Consider the following 20,156-nt stretch of genomic DNA (forward strand, 5'->3'; position numbering starts at 1 on the left):
AAATGGGTCACACTGTAAAAACTTGCAGTGAAGCTGGCCCATAGCTGAAGAACATATTTTAATGCCACTTCCATTTTGGCTTGTTCATGGCTGGGGACCTGGGATCACAGACACCCCGTAGCTCTGATAAAGAATACATGTTGCTCCCAATGGGAATTCATGGCCAGGCTATCAGATAGCAGGAGCACTCTTCTGGGACACAGTTAGGGAAAATTATTGGAGTGTATTTACATGAGAACTGTAGCATCAATTTGAAATGGTTTCCAATGTCAGCACAAAAATGGACTGACACTCCTGAGGTGAGGTAGGGATCACAAGCCAGGAACTTGGGCGTGCTCAGGTCATGACAGATGACGTACATTTCAAGGAAAATATCTATTTATTTGAATTTTAATTTTGCTCAAACCCTCAATTGAAATTGCGGTTACTGAGAAAAAAAGATAACAGGTGAAAAAAACATGTTCAAAGCATTTTGAGTGATTTGAGGGAACCCAGTAGCTCAACTATACAACCTGTGGTAATCTGATGTGTAATATACCTTTAAGAAGAATGTTATAATGGAAGATCACATGATCTTATTATCCAATAGCAGAGTAGCGTGGGCTACCTCCGTAGTTAGTAGTCAGTAGTCTGTAGAGACTAATCTAGAGGCAGGGTTTGAATTGTAAGCACACAAGTGTAACTGCTGAGTTCCTTTGTAAATGAATAGAATGTGTTCTACCTAAGAACTGTCTGCTGATCTACTCTGTCTGTGGTACCAACTTGGTCATCCCAAAACAAGCGTGCAATCTGAATCCACTTGTCCAACTAAACTAAGGACCAGGATCCAACAAACTGGCGACTAGAGTAAAAGCAAGGATAAGCAAGGAAGGATGAGAAAAAAGCAAGAAAAAACGCGGAAGGAAATCAAGTGAACCAAAATCAGGCCATACCTCGCACGGTAATTGTAAGTTGAAATTCTGTCCTAATCATCGAAGCAGTCCCCTCGAAGCATGCCACAGTTTGGAAGAGTTGATTCTTTCGACCCAACGGGGGATAATTGGTCCCATTATGTTGAATGCCACATGTTCTTTTTCCAAGCTAATGACAGTGCAGGGGAGGAGAAGAGGCGAGTGATCCTCTTATCCACGTGTGGGAGTAAGACCTATAGATTGATTCAAAGTTTGATGGCACCCAGTGCCCCAGATTCGAAAAGTTTTGATGATTTAGTGAACTTTGTGAAGTGTCATTACCACCTCAACCCCTCGGTAACTATACAATGGTTCAAATTTAATTCAAGAAATAGAGCCCCAGAGAGACAGTAGCTTGTTATGTGGCAAGTTTGTAACAGTTAACAGAATATTGCGAGTTTGGTACATCTATAAATGATATGCTTAGCGAGCGTTTGGTGTGCGGTATAAATGAAGATGCTATTCAGAAGAGATTGCTGTCTGAAACAAATTTAGATTTTCAGAAGGTGCTAGAAATAGCACTGACCATGGAAAGCACAGTGAGGAACTTGAAAGCCATACAGGGAGCAATGCCCTCCATGTTGGGCAGGGAGCCCCAGCCAAAAAGGGCATGAAAATGCACAGCTCTGATGAGAAGCAGGAAGCAGTCACCACTTGCAGATAAATAAAAATAAATTACTCAGAAGCTAAAACATGAAAAAATGGTAAGACAGGTGGAAGCAGACAACCTGGTAATGAATGGAAATTTTAAAAAAATTGAACGTTTTTACTGTCATCGAAATGGACACCTCATGAGACATTGCAAGGATAGAATCAGGCAGATTTTCAATCAAAAGAAAAAACCCCATGAGATCCATAATGTAAGAGAGCCTGAAGTAACAGATTCAGATATTTATTCATTGTGTAATTTAACGGTGGAAGAACAGAACCAACCCATGTAACAGTAAGGGTGAATGATAGGCTTATTAGAATGGAGGTGGACACAGTAGCATCCACTGTGGTTAAAGGTGAGCATACCTTCAAGTACCTTAATCATGGAGAATCTAAACTAAATTTGGAAGAAACAGATGCCAAATTGAAAACTTACATGGGAGAAGACATCAAAATCAAAGGCATAAGCAGGGTTACTGTACAGTACGGAAGTCAATCAGTGAAATTACCCTTGATGGTGGTAGCAGGTGAGGGGCCAAGCCTCCTTGGACAAAACTGGTTGAAAGAAATTAAATTGGATTGGACTGAGATCTTTCAACTGAGAGCCAATGGGCTACCTGAGTTACTACAAAAATACACCTCAGTTTTCCAAGATGAACTGGAAAAGATCCAGGGACTACAAGCAAAAATTCATGCAGATCCAGACACTACCCCCAGATTTTTGAAGGCAAGACAAGTACCTTATGCAATGTGGGAAAAGGTAGACGCTGAATTGGGCAGATTAGAGAAACTGGGAGTGATACAACCTGTGCAGTTCTCAGAATGGGCAGCGCCAATAATACTGAAACCTGACCAAAGCATTCGAATCTGCGGAGGCTACAAATTGACTGTTAATAAAGTGGCTAAGTTGGACAGACACCCTATACCAAAAATTGAAGGCCTGTAAACTAAGCTGGCAGGTGGAACTGCCTACACGAAGCTTGATAAGGGTCATGCTTATCAACAATTGGAGTTAGAGAAGGCCTCCCAAAAATTCATCATAATTAATACACACAAAGGGTGGTACCAATATATCCGTTTACCTTTTGGTGTATCCTTTGCTTGCGCCATACTCCAGAGAACAATGGAAAGTTTACTGTAGGGATTGCCTCACGTTGTAGTTTATTCAGATGATGTTCTGGTGACAGGACTCACTAAAAAGGAGCATTCGGCAAACTTGGAAGAAGTTTTGAAACATTTTTCACAGGTGGGGGTGCATTTAAAAAAAGAAAAGTGCATGTTCTAAGTGAAAGAGGTAATTTATTTAGGTCACAGGGTAGATTCACAGGGCTTCCATCTGGTTGAAGAAAAAGTGAGAGCCATTAGAGAGGCACCAGTGCCAAAGAGCACCTCTGAGCTCAAACCATTCTTGGGGATGATCAATTACTGTGGATGCTTCTTGCCTAAGTTGTCGACAGAACTGGCAGCCCCTGTATTACCTACTCAGGAAAAACCAATGTTGATCTTGGCAATCACCACAGAAAGACGCTTTCACAAATTTGAAACAACTGTTGCACTCATCCACCCTATTAGTACATTTTGACCAAAGAAAAGAATTAGTTTTGACATGTGATGCATCACCCTATGGAGTGGGAGCAGTGCTCTCTCATTGAATGGACGATGGATCAGAACGGTCTAATGGATATGTATCAAGAACGCTCAACACAGCCGAAAAGTCATACTCACAGATAGAAAAAGAAGGCTTATCAATTATCTTTGGTGCCAAGAAATTTCACCAGTATGTACAAGGTCAACATTTTACTGTCGTTTCGGACCACAAGCCTTTGCTAGGATTGTTCAGCAAGGACAAGGCTATTCCCCCCATAGCCTTGGTAAGTATACAGAGATGGGCATTGATTCTGGCAGCATATTTCATCCACAGGCCTGGAAATCAGATTGAAAACGTTGATGCACTTAGTCATTTGCCTTTGAAAGGAAATAATGAGGATGTTCCAGTTCCTCAAGTACTCGTTTTATTATTGAACTTCTTAAATTCAACACGGGTATGTGCTAGATGATCAGAGGTTGTACAAGTTGAGACCCAGTCTTATCCAAAGCACGTGAACAAGTTCTTCATGGTTTGTCACAAGAACAGGATTCTAATTAAATGAAACCGTATTTTCACAGAAGGTATGAGATAACCAGCCAGGATGATATCTTATTATGGGGAGCTCGAGTGATTGTTCCTCCAAAAAGACGAAACCCATTGTTAACTGAACTACATAGTACATATCCAAGTATTTCTTGAATGAAAACCATAGCACGCAGCTACTTATGGTGGCCTGGAATGGTTGGGGAAATAGAGAGCTTAGTGAGAAGTTGTATGCTGTGTTAGCCAGTGCAAAAGTTACCTCCAGCAGCTCCATTACACCCTTGAGAATGGCCAGGAAGGCCAAGGGTGCAATTACATATTGAGTATGAGGGACCTTTTATGGGAACAATGTTTCTCCTGATTGTTGATGCTCACTCAAAATGGATGGACATATATGAGGTGAAGTCACCAACATCTTCTGTGACAATTGACAAACTATGCCAAAGTTTTGCTATTAACGGACTACCAGAAGTGGGTTTTATCAGATAACGGCACGGCATTTATGAGTGCTGAGTTTCAACGGTTTGTCAGCCTCAACAGTATCGTTCATGTAAAATCTTCACCGTACCACCCTCCTTCGAATGGACTGGCTGAGACAGTGGTCAAAAAAATAAAAAATGGCATGAAGAAATTAACAGGAGACTCCATAGCGACCAAGCTAGCATGTTTTGTTTTCCGTCATAGGAGCATCCCTCATATGAGGACAGGTATCACACCTATGGAATTGTTGATGAAACACCATCTCAGAATGAGATTGAGTTCAATAATGCCAAATTTAGAGGGGAAGGTAGAAAGGAGTCAGGGAAGTCAGAAAACTGGACATGACTCGCAAAGTCGTGACAGAAAGTTTATCACAGGAGAGATGGTATATGTGAAAAATTTTGGTTAAGGTCCCGAATGGTTGTTATCAGGTGAAATAAGTGCAGTGACTGGACCTCTTTCTTCACGTGAAAGTGGAAGACCGAGCCATACAGAGACATATAGGTCATATAAGGAGGAGACAAACAAAGTATCAGGAAATGATTCCTCCAGTGTTCATGACTGGGTCAACATCTCCTGTTGAAAGAACTCAATTGAGTACAGATGTGTCTGGAAGATCGGCTGTACCTGCAAGAGTTGATGAAATAGATTTGCAGGTGCCCACTGAAGAACCGGATGTTTGGACAGCACCAGAAAAGGAGGTTCCTGACAAAACATCTGAAGTTGTAGAGCTGAGATGTTCTACATGCATAAGGAAACCCCCAGAAAGACTGAATCTGTAAATTACTTATGTATGTAAATAATTTGATATTTTGAAAAAAATTGTCAATGTAACTGTAAATAGTATTTCCAAGTAAGAGGGGAAGGATGTGGTAATCTGATGTGTAATATACCTTTAAGAAGAATGTTATAATGGAAGATCACATGATCTTATTATCCAATAACAGAGTAGCACAGGCTACCTCAGTAGTTAGTAGTCAGTAGTCTGTAGGAAAGGTCTAGAGTTAGAATCTGTAATGTAGAGACAGGGTTTGAGTTGTAAGCACACAAGTGTAACTACTGAATTCCTTTGTAAATAAATAGAATGCGTTCTAAATAAAAACTGTCTGCTGATCTACTCTGTCTATGGTACCAACTCGGTCATCCTGAAACATCCTGATCCATTAGTCCAACTAAACTAAGGACCAGGATCCAACACAGCCACAGGGTGACAGACTTACATAGACAAAACCAATTATAAATGTCAACTAGAAACTTACACTGGGAAAAGATTGATGCATGCACAGATTGAACAATCCAAATTATGTACTTTTTCCCTGTATATTCCGTCAGTTTATGTTTGAGCATAAGTTCTAGAACTTTTCCTGGTATTGATGTGATCTATACATCCCTGAAATACTCCCAGATCTATTTAAGCACTACATTTTCTATTCTCTGATCCTACCCTTTAGCTAAGGAATCCCTAAAATATTTATAGAAGTGATTCCATCTGCAAATCTTTGAGTTACCTATAACAATTCTAAAATGAATCCTATCTGGCTAAGGGATTTATACACCTGAATTTTGCCACCAATTACCAGCTACCAATTTTGTTGTAATGCAAATTCTAGTACACATCTCATTTAGACAATTTTAGAACACCCAGCTTGCTGCCGTTTTTATACAACACTGTTCCTTTAAAAGGTGGAACGAAAGAACACATTTAACTTGCAGGGAAGTGTTAATACAGGGAATTCATTTTGAGATTTTGATAACACTGCTTGATGTACATGAAAAGAGCCAATTTATGATAGGACTTTTAAAAGTCCTGCCAATCCTACATTAGAGAGGAAATCTGTCATTACCTCCCCCAATTCATAAATTATAGGATCAAGGTGATTTATGGAAATTAATGAAGGACATTAAACAAAGACCTTCAAATGCAAAGCAAATGCTAGAATTGTATTAGAAATAAAAAAAGTGAATATAGACTTTTTGTGTTTTTTGAGAGAAGTAGTGGGCCATGTTGGCTTTCAGAAACAAAATACATGTACAAAATGAACAATTTGCTCCATTTTTGCTATTGAACCCAATGCCAAGTTGTCTCAGGGCTCTTAAAATAAATTCCAATTAAGGAAATGTGTGGTTGACAGGACAGCTGGACTTGACGATGTTTAGAACTGACAGAAATAGGAGATATATTAGCTCATAAATTCAATATGTTTTGGTGGTTTCTAATGATTCTAATGGACTGTAGGAAAGATTAAGGGGAAGAAATCAGACTAGTAAGCTTGATCTCAGTTGTAAGGAAGATGCTCGAATACATTGCAAGGGATGGGGTATATGATTATCTGGAGAGGAGAAGTCAGCAATTGCTAATGAATCCCAGCTTGAAGGACTTTAGAAAATGGAGGCCCTGCCTCACTAACCTAATTGAGGCCTGTCAAAGGGGGTGAGCAGATTAATGGGTAATGGCAGTCTGGTTGAGGGTATATCCCCTAATTTTCAGGAAGCCTTTAACAAAGTGTCCTATATGAGGCTATTGAATAAGCTTTCATTGTACAGGATTGGCAGTCAGATATGCTGGGTAGGAAACTGGTTGCAGTATCATAGACCAAGAGTCACATCAATAGGAATAGATTTGTATGGGTCAGGTCACAAGTGGAGTCCCTTTATGCCCTATGTTTCGACTATTGTTCTTCATCCATAAATTATTTGAAGGAGGGCATTAATGAAACCATTCAAACATTTGCATATGATACAAAATGTGTGAAGGGATTGGAAATTTTGATTAAATAAATAGGTCACAGAAACTTTTAGATAAGGGTATGGGGTTATGTGTGACAGGTGTCCTTCAATGTGAAAAAAATGCAATTGCATCTGGGAAAATCTAGGTAGATAGAGGCACAAGTGGATTTTACACACCTAACACCGGGTCAAATCAAGGAACTGTACATCTTCAGCCAAAGATTTTCCAGATATGGAAGAAGGAAAAAACTATTTTACGGCAGGACTATAAAGACAGAAACTGATTGAAGATAGGGAAAGCACTGTAGTGAGTATCCGAGGGTACAAAATGTATGAAGTTGTATGTCCTTGCATGCCATTGTGATGGAAAGGTGCTCAGCAGAGCAAGGTTTAATGTGGGACTGGAGAATAGCACCACCCATGGTATGAAGTATAGAGTCGCCTAATAGATTCAGAGAGAACAGTCTAGTGAGAACACTCTGGAAGCAGACTACCTGCATGGAGCAGCACCATGCATGACAGTAACGTGGGCCTGAATTTTACCCTTGGTGGGCAAGCACAATCGGCGGGTCCATATCTGGTGGGGAAATGGGCTGCTGCCCACGATTGGCCCTCGACCGCGATTTCACGCTGGCTAGCCAATTAACGTCTGCCCAGTGTGAAATGCGTTTTCCCAATGGTCAGGAAGGGGTGGGCGGGGGGTTGGGGCCAATGGCGACCCGGCGGCCAGTTTAAAAATGACACAGGCAGCTCATTGAAGTCTGCCAGGGAAGAACATATCTTCTGTGTTGTGAACACTGAAGTTATGGCATCAAGTGTGGCTGGAGATGTCAGGTGGGAGGGCAGGTCAGGTGGGCACTTGGCCCCCTGGTTTTCAGATGAGTGCCTCACGGTCCTCCTGGAGGAGGTGGCTGCCAGGAAGGACACCTGTGTCACTAGAGATAGAAGGAGGAGGCCACCGCACCTAACAAAAAGAGCTTGAGAAAAGGTGACAGCACAGGTCAGCAGCCACGACGTTGTGCAGCGCACATGGGTGCAGTGCTGCAAAAGGTTTAACAACCTGCTGTGCTTGGGAAGGGTGAGTAGTGTATTGGCATGGATCAGTATGGTGAAGTGTTAAGGTCTGGCTGTACCCCCATGGAGCTCAGGGGCATTAGAGTTTGAGTGCCAACTGTCAATGATGCCAGATCTGGCCAAGGGGGTAAGCCCTGGCTGCTTGGGCTGAGTGCCTTGCAGCTCGAGGGCCACGACTTGGGTGTGCCCTGCAGGTTGTTCCTCAGGTGCAATTGGCCAGGCTGCAATGATGCTGAAGACAGAGAGTGGACTAATCAATGCTGCTCTGTCCTTTCAGGACAAGACGACCCAATAACAACATTGAAAGGTGGTGGATAGGTGGAGGCCCCCCCAACCTTCTAATCCTATCCAGATTTGAGCACGACGCCTTGGAGCTGGAAAGGCGCCATGCACCTCGGTCAACCAGCCGCGGAGAGGCTAGGGTGTCAGATGAAGGTAAGAGTGCAGTGCACAGAGGTGAGAGTTTCAGATGGTGCAAACATTCTTGTGTAGTCTCTTCATTGATGGGAGCCTCAAAACTGGATTCTCCATTGATCATTGAAAGACGATGGCACCATGATGAGATCTCCATTGTCTCATCAGGGTGCCTGGCATGCACAAAGACAGTGTGATGACTTAAATTAATGACATTTTGTTGTTCTCCCTTAGATTCACCAGCGCGCGCTCAATCGCAGGAACCTGAAGAGCCACCCCTGACACCAGAGGACCACCAGGCTTCAATGCACCTATGTCACACCCGCTCTCTGAACCAGGCACCATCGCAGATACCAGCACCTCGGTGGGCATTAGATCCTCGGCTAGAATGTTGGAGAACTGCAGTGAGGGCACTTCACATTCGCTTGAGGAGCAGGTGGAGACAGAGAGTGCTCAGGACACCAGCAGTCGGAGGACTGCTGGAGACCAGGATGATGTTCAGTTGAAGGCAGATGATGAGCCTCTGGAATCATCCATTAGGCGGCAGATGCTGGATGTCCAGCAGGATGTGCGGGAGGATCTGGCGGACATCCATGAGGGTATGTATGCCATGGTCTCAGTTGTGGAGGAGTCCATGCAGAGCATGAGCACTCCATTGATCCTCATGGCTGAGCACACTGCCTCCTCCATTGAGAGAATGGCAACTCTCATGGAGACGCAGCTCCAGGGATAGAATCAGGGCTTCCTGGGGATGCGCTCGGACCTGCAAGCCCTCACACAGGCAATGACCTCAGGTGGTCAGTGTCAGTGTGGGAGATGGATGAGGCACCATGTATCCCAGCTAGGTGCTCGTCCATCAATGGCAAGCAGGGAGGTCCAGAATGTCCTCACATTGGTGCACGAGCTGCTTGTCATCTTTACGGGCTCATCTCAGGATGCTCTGGATGACGGCAGTAGCTCCTCCGCCCCTCTGCCAGTGACTGTGGCATCTGATGAGGCTGTGGCGACTGGGCAGATGTCAGCCGTGGCACTGGCCACTCCCTCCCAGGCGGGGCCAGCACAGGCTCCACTGGCCAGAGGACAACTGCCAAGGTCATCAAGGCCAACAAGAGACACCAGGGTCAGTAGACTGCCTCCAATGCTGCTGCCAGCATGTGAGGAGGGAACCAAGACGTAGCACTCACAAATATAGGCACCATGAGCACAAGAGGGGCTGGTCAAGCGTGATCTTCTGTTATGTAATGTTTTGTTTATGTGTACTGATCTGGGAATTAAGACCAGAGGAGGCGATGTTAATTTTTTTGGGTTGTCAAAATTAGATAAATTTTGTTTTTGTCCTAATGGCCGGAGTGTGCTTCACCTTTGTATGTAATGCTGGATGTGAATGGCTGACGGAGCATTGGATCAAAATGTCCCAGGTGTCCCTGGCTCCCAGAAGGAAACAGGGGTCTGCCTCCATGCCCTCATCGTTCTCCTCACTGCGCTCCTCTTCTGACTGGATTCACCCTTTGTGGCCTGTGGAGCTGCATCAAGCTCCTCTTCCTCCAATGGGTCCCCCCTCTTGCCAGAGGAGATTGTGGAGAGTGCAGCATGCAACCACAATCAGTGACACCTGCTCTGGGGGTTATTATAGTGCTCACCCTGAACGATCCAGGCATCAAAAGCACGTCTTCAGAAGACCTATGGTCCTATCTATCACCGCCCTTGACTCCTATTGTAGCACTGCTCTGCCTCTGCTCTTGGGTGGCAGAGAGGCATCATAAGCCACCTTTTCAAAGGATAACCCTTGTCACCCAACAGCCATCCATCCAGTCAGGCTGGAGCACTGAATAGCCTCGGCACTTGGGAATGTCTGAGGATATAAGCGTCATGGGAGCTGCCTGGGTACCAAGCGCAGACTTGCAGAATCTGCATCCTGTGGTCACACACTATCTGCACATTCATGGAGTGAAATCCCTTCCTGTTGATGAAGGCACCAGGTGGCCCGCTGGCGCCTTAATGGCCACATGTATACAGTCGATTGCACCCTGGACGTGGGGGAACCCAACAATCGCTGCAAAGCCCCTGGCTTACTCTGCCTGGCTGGCCTCGCCCATACGATAAAGAATTACGGTAAAGAATAAAGGTCAGGACCTGCCTGAATAGAGCTTCTGTCACCAGCTTGACACAACTATGGACAGCTGATTGGGACACTCCACAAAGATCCCCCACCAATCCCTGCAAAGTGCCAGAGGCATAGAAATTGAGGGCCACTGTGACCTTCAGAGCCATTGGCATGGGATGTCCACCCACACAGTTGGAGGTGATCTCATGCCCAATCATGTGAGGTCACAGTCTCCCTGGAGAGGCGGAGCCTTTCTTTGCATTGAGCCTCGGACATATTGAGGTAGCTGCATCGCCACCTGTAAATCCTGGCAGCAGGGTGCTGGTGTCTTCTGCGGCCCCTTGCACCTTGGACTACCTGCTGGCCATGTACCCCTTGTGCCTGTGCCTCTCCTCCCACAGGTCCCTCCCATGGAAGCTGCATTGGGACTCCCGGCCTCCTCTCCTTTCTGCCCCTCTCTTCCTCCTCAGGGTAGGTTCCACCAGCGGAGGCCACAATCTTCATTACCAGGGTTATAGAAGGCTGTCTGATACCTGAAAGCATCCACACAGTGTGAATCCTCCGGGGTCCTTGGAGACACCAATGAGTCCTGACATAAAGCCTAGAAATGTTAAGACTGAAGCTGTCAAGTTCAAATAAGCAACCAGCAGCAAACTATCTCCTAAACTCCTCACTACTCACACTGGCAATGCTACTGACCCTTTTTATCCCGCCCTTGGATGAGGTTTGGCAAAATGTGGGCTGCCCGCCTGCCCGTTTTGCCCGTGAAATTGCATGGTCAATGTAAAATTGGCTTCAATTGGGTTTTTAATGGTCTTAAGTGGGCTCTTAATTGATGGTAGGCGTGACTCTGAATCCCGGGCGCGCCCGCCGACCTGAAGATTGCGCACGTGCGGGATGATGTCGGGACGCTCGCCCGACATCTCCTTGTCCGATTGGGTCATGTGCGTGCCCACCTGCGAGGTGTAAAATCTGTGAATAGTTAAAGATTAACAATAAATAATTCACGTTTAAATATACAAGTCTCAAGATCTCATCTATGAGCCAGAACAGCTGTCATCATATTACAACATGATTGCGGTGGTGGTTGCTTCCAAAAGGTATCACATCAGCAGTGATAGGAAAGGTGGCATTTTAACCGATGAACCCAGGACAGTATCCCAAGGTATGAAAAACTAAAAGCAGCTGAGGATGAAGTAGAGAGACGTGCACCTACGAACAAACTTGAAGGAACAGTTGAAGAAGTTTTGCTACAGGCTTGTAAGTTCAGAAATCCACCAGAGTAAGTGGAAGTGCATTGCAAGACTCCTGAGTGACGCAGAATTAAAAAAAGAAAAAAAAACCTGGTCAGGTCACAAAGACGGGTGAGCAAAACTACAAAAATTGCAAGACCCCTGAGTTACGCAGAACAAAAAACTGCTTGACTTACAAGATGGATGAACAATACTACAAAAAACTTGCAAGACTCTGACGCTGAGTTAAGACGCTTGGTTAGATCTCAAGACAGTGAGCAAAGCTCCAAAAATTGCAAGACCCTTAGTGACACAGAGTCAAAGGACCTGATTTGTTCATGAGACAAAAGTACAAAAAAGCTGTACTTACGTTATATAACAGGTGGCAGTCCCACGGCTCAGCATATCCAATGAGAAGCTGGAAGACTGCTCAGGCTAAAAAAAAAACCTGTTAAAAAAATCGGCTGGCAGAGTCAAGAGGGAAACCTGCAGGGCACAGTAAAAATGGAAAAAGCTTGCAGAGTTTAAGAGACAGGGAATCCTTTCAGTTGGGAAAAGTAGGGCAGAGTTTTTCGGTTGGTGTGCGGGCCTGATGCACTCGAGCGTGAAATAACGCGTGATGATGTGGGCGGGCGCCCCAACGTCATCGCACGCTCGCAATATTTCGGTCGGTGGGCGTGTGTAAGTGTCGGAAGTGCACCTGCCGACAATTAGGAGGCTTATTAAAACCATTAAAGTTGTAATTAACCCAGATTTTTCGTTGCTCATCCAATGTTACAGTTGACGGGTGGGCGAGTTGGCCAGGCGGCCTTTGCATTTTTCAGGAAACCTCATCCATGGGTGGGCTGAGGTTTCCGTTATTAAATTAAAAAAAAATGTATGGACAGAATTTTCATCTTGTATATGTCCAGATGACTGATTTTGATGCGTGGGCATTTTTTCCGGAATTTAAAATCTTTTGCTATTGCATTTAAATTCTTCAGCTCCCTGAGGCAGCTCTCTGCCTTTAAGGAGCTTTCATTCTGTATCCCCCGCGCCCACGCTGACCTCAGCGCTTGCTCTCCTCCTGTCCCCACCCCGGCAACGCTGAGCTTCTCAGCACGAAATCATGGTTGGGATCCGATCGTGGGCGCCTGCCAAACTATAAATCTTGCCTGTAAAGCTTTTCAGTAAAGAAAAAAAAAATGCTCCTGTTCTCAAGAGTTTAAAACAGATGGCACTGAGAGTTAAAAAAAAAACAAAACCTGCAGAGTTGATAGCTCGTGGCTTAGTAAAAAAGCATGTACCCACCAAAACTCTCAGAATGCGGGACATTCAAAGTGCAAAGAGCCTTCAGAGGTAAAAGATAAAAGGAGAAAGAATTGCCCAAGGTTTAACAAAAGAAGGCCCACGGTTGCTGGGTGGCCCGTGGAGGTTATAAAAGCACGGGAAGCTCACAACAAAGAAAACCAACAGCTACAGACAACCTGAAGTGAAAAAAAGTTACTGCACAGATAGCCTTAAAGGGGCAATGACATTTAAAGCTGTAACTACAAGATAACACAGATGGCCATGGGCAGAAAGTTAGAAAATCCAGATGCATTTTGGATAAGGAAATGGCTATACCAGACACAAGAGTGGTCTAGCACACTCCCAATAAAGCTGAGAGCAACAGGAGATCCCAGAGAGAGGGCAACTCCCAATAAAGCACCGAGGACAATAAGAAACCCGAGAGAGAGGGAGCCAAGAGACCCTTGAGCGATGGATTCAGAAGACCCCAGAATGAGTGAGACAATATTCAAGTAAACCACAGGATGGCTGTTAACCACGCCAGTACTGAAATGCACGAGCCAAAGTGTTTAGTGCATAAGAAAGAAATGGATGAGAAGAAGCTGAAAGGCTCAAAAATAGAGTTTCTTGAAAATGCTGACAGAGTTTACTGCAACAGCAGATGGCAGTGCAGAGTGCACAGATGGCTATGAATGAAGGAAAACTATCTGAGGTAACTCAAAAGAAGCAAAACATGCAAAAAGTAAATGACACTGTTCTCCAGGAAAATGTTTGCATCAGAGCTGAACTGGACGATTTGAAGCACAAGATTCAAGCTGAGTCAATGAGGCAAAACATTGAAGCCCAGAGTGAGTTGGCAAGAGGTCAGCAAGAACATAAAGTTGAAAGAACAATTGATTGTCCTTCAAGATCAAATGCAAAAGGAAAGCATGACCATTCAGCAACATGAAGAAAGGAAGACTGTCTTAAACACCGGAATGGAAGCACAGCAAAATAACCTCAAGGAGGCTCCACAGAATTACAGGGAAACTCAAGGTGAAGTAGGCAAAGCTTTGCAAAGAAAAGGAAAACCTGTTGAAGAATCTTCACACACTACAAGGACAGCTCAGAACACAGTTTGTACCTCTGGAAAATTACAAAGGGATGCAAAATTAATTTAATGTCACTCTGAACAAACTGAAGAACCAGCTGGCAGTGAAGACTCAGCAATGTTCCATATTCCAGGAGGAAGCCGAAGGCTGCAAGAAACAGACTGAAGAAGCAGTTGAATGAAAATGAGGAGGCATTGAAAGGAAAAGCCGACAAACTTTCCACGTTGCAGGCAGAGAAAGGAAGGACAGAAATAAGATCAGACGATGTATATTCGACACTGAAGTGCAAGGAACTACAAGAAGACAAAGCACTGGATGTCTCAGATGTACTGAGAACCACTGAGCTGAATGAAAAGATGCACAAGCTTGCAAAAATGTTTAAAACTAAAACAGCAAACAAAAGTGTTTGGCTGCAATTGTGTGATAAGTGGAAATGAAGGTTCCATATGCGAGTCGTATACGTCCAGCAAGAACATGGCGGACACCACAGAAAAAAAAAATTGGAGTCCATTCTCGGAATGAACGGAGTGCACATTTCCCTCGGAAGGAATGGGACAAACCCACAGTGTACGAAAAAAGCAGACGAGTTGTTAATAAAGAGAAACGCAACTCAAAGGAGCGCAAAAAGCAAATCGAATGGAGATAACCAAGTACCAGAAACACAGAGCACTACTTCTGTGTCTGAAATTGAAAATGGCTGATGAGAAGAAACCAGATCCCAAGGAGGGAGCCAAGGAAGCCTTAAAGAAACCACTAGCAAAGGATGGGAAGAAGTGGTGAAGGTCGAGGAAGGAGAGTTATTCCATCTACATCTACAAAGTGATGAAGCAGGTTCACCCTGACACTGGCATCTCCTCCAAGGCCATGTGCATTATGAACTCGATCATGAACAATATTTTTGAGCGCATCATGGGTGAGGCTTCCCGTCTGGCCCATTACAACAAGCGCAGCACCATCAGCTCCTGGGAGATCCAGACCGCCATGCGCCTGCTGCTGCCCGGGGAACTGGCCAAGCATGCTATGTTGGAAGGGACAAAAGTGGTGACCAAGCACACCAGTTCCAAGTAAAACTCCGCAATGGACTGAAAAACACATTCCTCCAATCATGACAGATCGAGATCTGGAAGAATTGTCAAGCCTTAAGACCATCTGAATTTATGAAGTCAGAGACTTGAGGTGGTAGCAAGTAAAGTTTGTATAGTTATATTCTGTTGGAAGGGAGGAAAGTTTTCTTTGGGGATGAAAGGGGGGTGTTGTATGATGTTGTATGTGCCTGCATGCTATTGTGATGTAAAGGCTTTTGGCAGAGCAAGGGTTAATGTTGGACAGGAGAATAGCATTGCCCATGGTATGGTGTATAGAGTCATATGGTAATAGACTTAGAGAGAACAGTCTAGAGAAAACACTCTGGAAGCAGCCTGTCTGCATGGAACAACACCATGCGTGACAATAACCTGGGATCTATAAATAGTTAAAGGCAAATAGTAAATGGTTCATGTTTAAATATACAGGTCTCAAGATCTCATCATTAAGACATCTAAAGAACCAATATTACAACACAAAAGGGCTGCAGAAAGGTAAGGGGGGCAGTTTACCTACTTACAATGCAAAATTGGGCCCTGGTGGTTCAAAACGGCTTATCAGTAGCTTTGGCCTCATTCCCTTGGACCCATTTCCATCTCAGGACTGTTCAACTCAGCTCCCCCCTATAGTGCTAGATCTCAGGAATCTTCAATACTGTCAAACTTGCTAGTTCTATCAAAATCTTGAGAATCCACCTCCTTCTCCACCCTTGCACTGCCAGACAACCAAGTGCCCTTCCAAATGCCTCCAGATTTGATCCAATTCATACAAGTCAATGTCCCTGGTTATACAACTTAGTCAAAGGCTAGGTTCTTATAAAGCTTCCAAAACACCCTTGGCAACCAGGGTAGATCTGCTAGTATAAGAAAAATTGTTCTGTCTTCAACAGGATTATTTAATTGCAGAAAGATTATGCATACAAAAACATGTTACACTAGTCTCAGTAAGTTTCTAAACTGACATTTCTGAGAATGGATATTATCAGATAAGAATGTTGCGGCAATTGGCAGCAATAAGCAACTGGGGATAACACTGACAAATTATTACGCATATGCGATGCATTTATGTTCTGCACCAAGCCAATGCTGTAAAACAAATGAGCTTGGAATATTAAAATAAAATTCTGTTTGGAATTGTACACAGCAAAAGGCGTAAAAAACTTCACCCAAGAACTGAACATTTTCCATTTGGTTTCTTCAAGTTTTAATTAACTTTCTCTGTATGTTTAATCCATTAAGTACTGGAGCGTTTTCGACTTCCTTTTTTATACACAGGGTGAAAAGGAGATTAATTTTGTACCCAAGTCGAGGGAATATTTTTCCACTATTTCTATTCAGTAATTGAAGGAAATTGTAAATTTCTCATTACTGTGCCGAATAATGTTCTTTAACCACAAATTCACTAAAATGCCCCCATTGTAACATAATGACAAATCAGTGCCCTACTCTACTCAATTTGATTCTGAGCGAGTGTAATTATCAATTGAATACATGGCTTCTGTTCTTTTTTCTGTAACCCTGGGCTCACTCATAGCTGATCCATCTGCTCAATGTATTTTATTTCGGATTCTTCAGTCCCAGAGAGAAACTTTCCTAAGCATTTATACAGGGATCTTTTTCACTGTACGTTGCTTCTTGAGTTGTCAGCATTTTTGAAGCTGTTCATCAGTTTTTCCGAATTCTATTGGCTAACACGAATGTGGTGGAGTTTGGGTGAGCCCCTCTACAGGATGGCCTGTGGCTGCTCCTGCACCAAGGTGGCAGGGAGGGCCTTTAGGACTGTCTGGAGAACTAGCCTGCCTGACCAACCACCAGGTGCCCACCTCTTTGCACCTAAATTGGCCTCCGCTGCCTGGAGGTGGGAACCCAATTCCCATTTGGCTTTCTTTAAATCGGCTTCAATCAGGCTGTTATTGAACAGAAACCTGCTGCATGTGGGCTGGTAACCCTTCCGGCTCCCAATCCCTACTCCGTAAAATGGCTTGGAGGCAGGATGGAACCAGGAACTGGCATGTTGGACATTGGGGCTAGTTTTAAGTTCCCACCCACCTCTGATTCTAGGCTGTCCAGACGTCCCGGTTTTGCCGGGACAGTCCAGGTTTTTCCACTGAGCCTCCTGTGTCCTGACAGTTTTCTTCAAATTGCTCAAAGTCTGGACTTTCAGCTCCCCCTAGTCCCCTCCCCCTTCACCCAATCCTTGCGTTCAATTTCATTATCTACTGGGAACATAACATCTTTTAAAATGTTGATTCCTTTTAAATTGTAAATCATTAAAAGGACCAGGATGATGTCTGGAAATTGACCAATCAGCAGGCCTGTAACAAAAGTGTTCAGTTGGCAGGTCATGTGAGGGAGCTTTGCCCAGAGGCGCGTGTGCTGATTGGTGCATTCAAGCCCTGGCAGTTCCAAACCCAGGGGGCGGTTAGTGACCGGGAGCTGTTGCAGCTGCAGACAGATAGACAGACATTGGTTCAAACACACACACACACACACACAAGTACAATGAGCCAGGTCCAGCTGGCGGGGAAAGAGAACAGGAGGCCACTGCTCAAGAGGAAATCCTTAGAGTCTTTCAGCACCACGCCAGAGCCGGCTAACAGGAGCAGCAGCCAATGAGTGAACAAGAGCCGGGTGGGGAGCAGCGGCCAGTTCCAGGCACAGAGGCTGAAGCAAAGGCCTGGAACTGGGCAAGGCAGCACCTCCCTTTACTGAATCCTCTCTATTCCCTTTGCAACCCCACCAGCCCCCTCACATTAATACCAATGTTGTGATATAACTGCACCTTAAAATTATAATACCTAAAATCAGCAAAAAGTAATGCAAACAGAAAAAATTATGCCAGTTTGGTCACAGGCTTTTCACTCTTTTGACTATTACATGACTGTTAACGCCACTTAAGATGCCATCACATGACCTCCTACCATCAACTGCCCCTCCTCCAGACTCCTGCCATTGGTCACTCAACATGTCAATCATTACAGAGTCCCACCTTCCCAAGGCTTTTCAATGTGTCCCGGTTATGACTTTTGAACATCTGGTCAGTTTATCTGATCCAGACTTTGTCTGGGGCAAGAAATCCAGCTCAAGGTGTCTCATAATACTGACGACAAAAGATCAGGTGAGGCACTTGCGTTATTTTCACAGGAACAGGGAAATTCAAGAGAAAATTTAATAGCACCTTTTAAAATGAACAAGGGGCTCCTGAAGAAAAACTATTTCACCGGTTGGGGATCAATGACAAAGGTTCATCAATTAGCTGAAATAAAGAGGAAAGCCACTGAAGGGACATAAGATGGATTGGGATGCATAGCAGGTAGAACTTACCAACCAATGTATTAGCATTTGCATGCTGTAGGTGAACAGACCTCCCTTTGGTAGACAAGCAACACATGCAAAGGCTCAGATTTACCAGGGAGGCTGCGATGACAGGCTGGAAAAAGCACAAGACGCACATGAAGGCCTGACCTACCATTATGTTGGGTGGTTCTTCAGAGCCTCCCAACAGCTTTGTGTGGCGCAATATGAAATGAAATCTGCCAGGCAGATCAGCTAGCAAAACCCAATTGGCGTCACCAAAATTTACCAGCAAACCAATTTACAGGCATGGTTAGTACCTATCTGATTATGGCTGTAGGAACTGTCTGAAGAAGTTCTGGGGCAGGATACAGCCAGATCCAGTGTCATGCAGTTGTGTGCTGCAAGAACACGTATTGCTGACGCTTAACCAGTTACCAACAACCTCAAGCTTCCATAAGGGGCTTTTTGTTCTTTTAATTTCTGCCCGAGACTTCATGACAAAGATGGATAATGGTTTCAGATGCCTTTTGAGTCTTATTTATCTCTCCCTTTGACATTGTCCCTTAAATTATCCCACCACTTTAATTCTAATTTTTATGTAGTTTTCCTGTCATCACTTGAATGCACTTTGCATTTGCAAATGAACTGACCAATAGGGAATGTAAATTCTATTAAGACACTGCCAGTTGGGTGAGATGAGCATGATCTTAATTATTTAGACTTGGCTTGTACCAGTATTTTAAGGTCAACCCCTTGGTGTCGGATCTTTTTAGGTCTCTGCACTTATAACATATTCCATAAGACAGCTGGACCCATTCAAAGTCCTGGCATTTCAGTCATTTAAAAAAAAGAGAATTCTAAATGTCCATACAATAATCACAAGACAGCGCAATCAGATATAAAACACATTTTGTCTCTGGCACATATGCAATTATGGCTCATGATCAAGCCCATTTCAGATCACTGAACAAAACTTAACTTGGTTTGTAAATCCTGACATCGATCAACATTGTTATAATTTCAGCAACTTAAATTGTCTTGTAAGATTTTTTTCTCTCTTAATTACATAAAATACTTCAGGTAAAACCTCTAACCAGGTACTACTCTTTCGAAGTGCTGGTAAGCCCTTCTATAACACATCAAACAAGGGATTAAAAAATAAATAAGTAATTGATGGTTCAGTTTGTAAAGGCAGAGTACAAACTGTTTCATATAGACCAAAGGGGCCTAGGTCCAACCCCTGGATTGTGTGGAGTTAGTCAATTTCTGATGGGGAATTAACAAAACTACATTTATATAGAATGCCTTCAGGAAATCACAAAGCACTTCAACCTGTAGAAGGAGAGGGCTAGATTTTGTCATGGAGGCAGAGGCGGGTTTGGAGGTGGATGTGCCAGCTATTTCACACAGGAGCCTGGCATGCTGGTCACCTGACATGCTACTGCCTCTGTACGGTTTTTCCAGTGGCAGCCTCTTGAGAGGTAGGTTACCAGTCAGCAAGTGACATGGGACATCAATTAGTCTCCCTTATTAATGCAACTGAGTGGTCTATTTTCTCATGCCTGCAATTTTTCTAACAGTGCGTGGGCAACCCGCTGAACTCGAATCCTTGCCATTGCTTGGAGGTGGCCTCTTGGTGGCAGGCTGGGGGACC

At 44.1% G+C, this 20,156-nt stretch overlaps 1 protein-coding gene and 1 pseudogene across 2 annotated transcripts in view; one reads left to right on the plus strand and one right to left on the minus strand.

Annotated features, from left to right (window-relative positions):
• adamts10 (ADAM metallopeptidase with thrombospondin type 1 motif, 10) overlaps positions 1-20,156 on the minus strand; it is a 185,015-nt gene that overhangs the window by 105,817 nt on the left and 59,042 nt on the right. The gene's annotated exons all lie outside the window — the stretch shown is intronic.
• On the plus strand, positions 14,817-15,191 carry LOC144688855 (histone H2B type 1-H-like; annotated as a pseudogene).

Source organism: Cetorhinus maximus, chromosome 13 (genome assembly GCF_964194155.1).
Source record: "Cetorhinus maximus chromosome 13, sCetMax3.hap1.1, whole genome shotgun sequence".
NCBI lineage: Eukaryota > Metazoa > Chordata > Chondrichthyes > Lamniformes > Cetorhinidae > Cetorhinus > Cetorhinus maximus.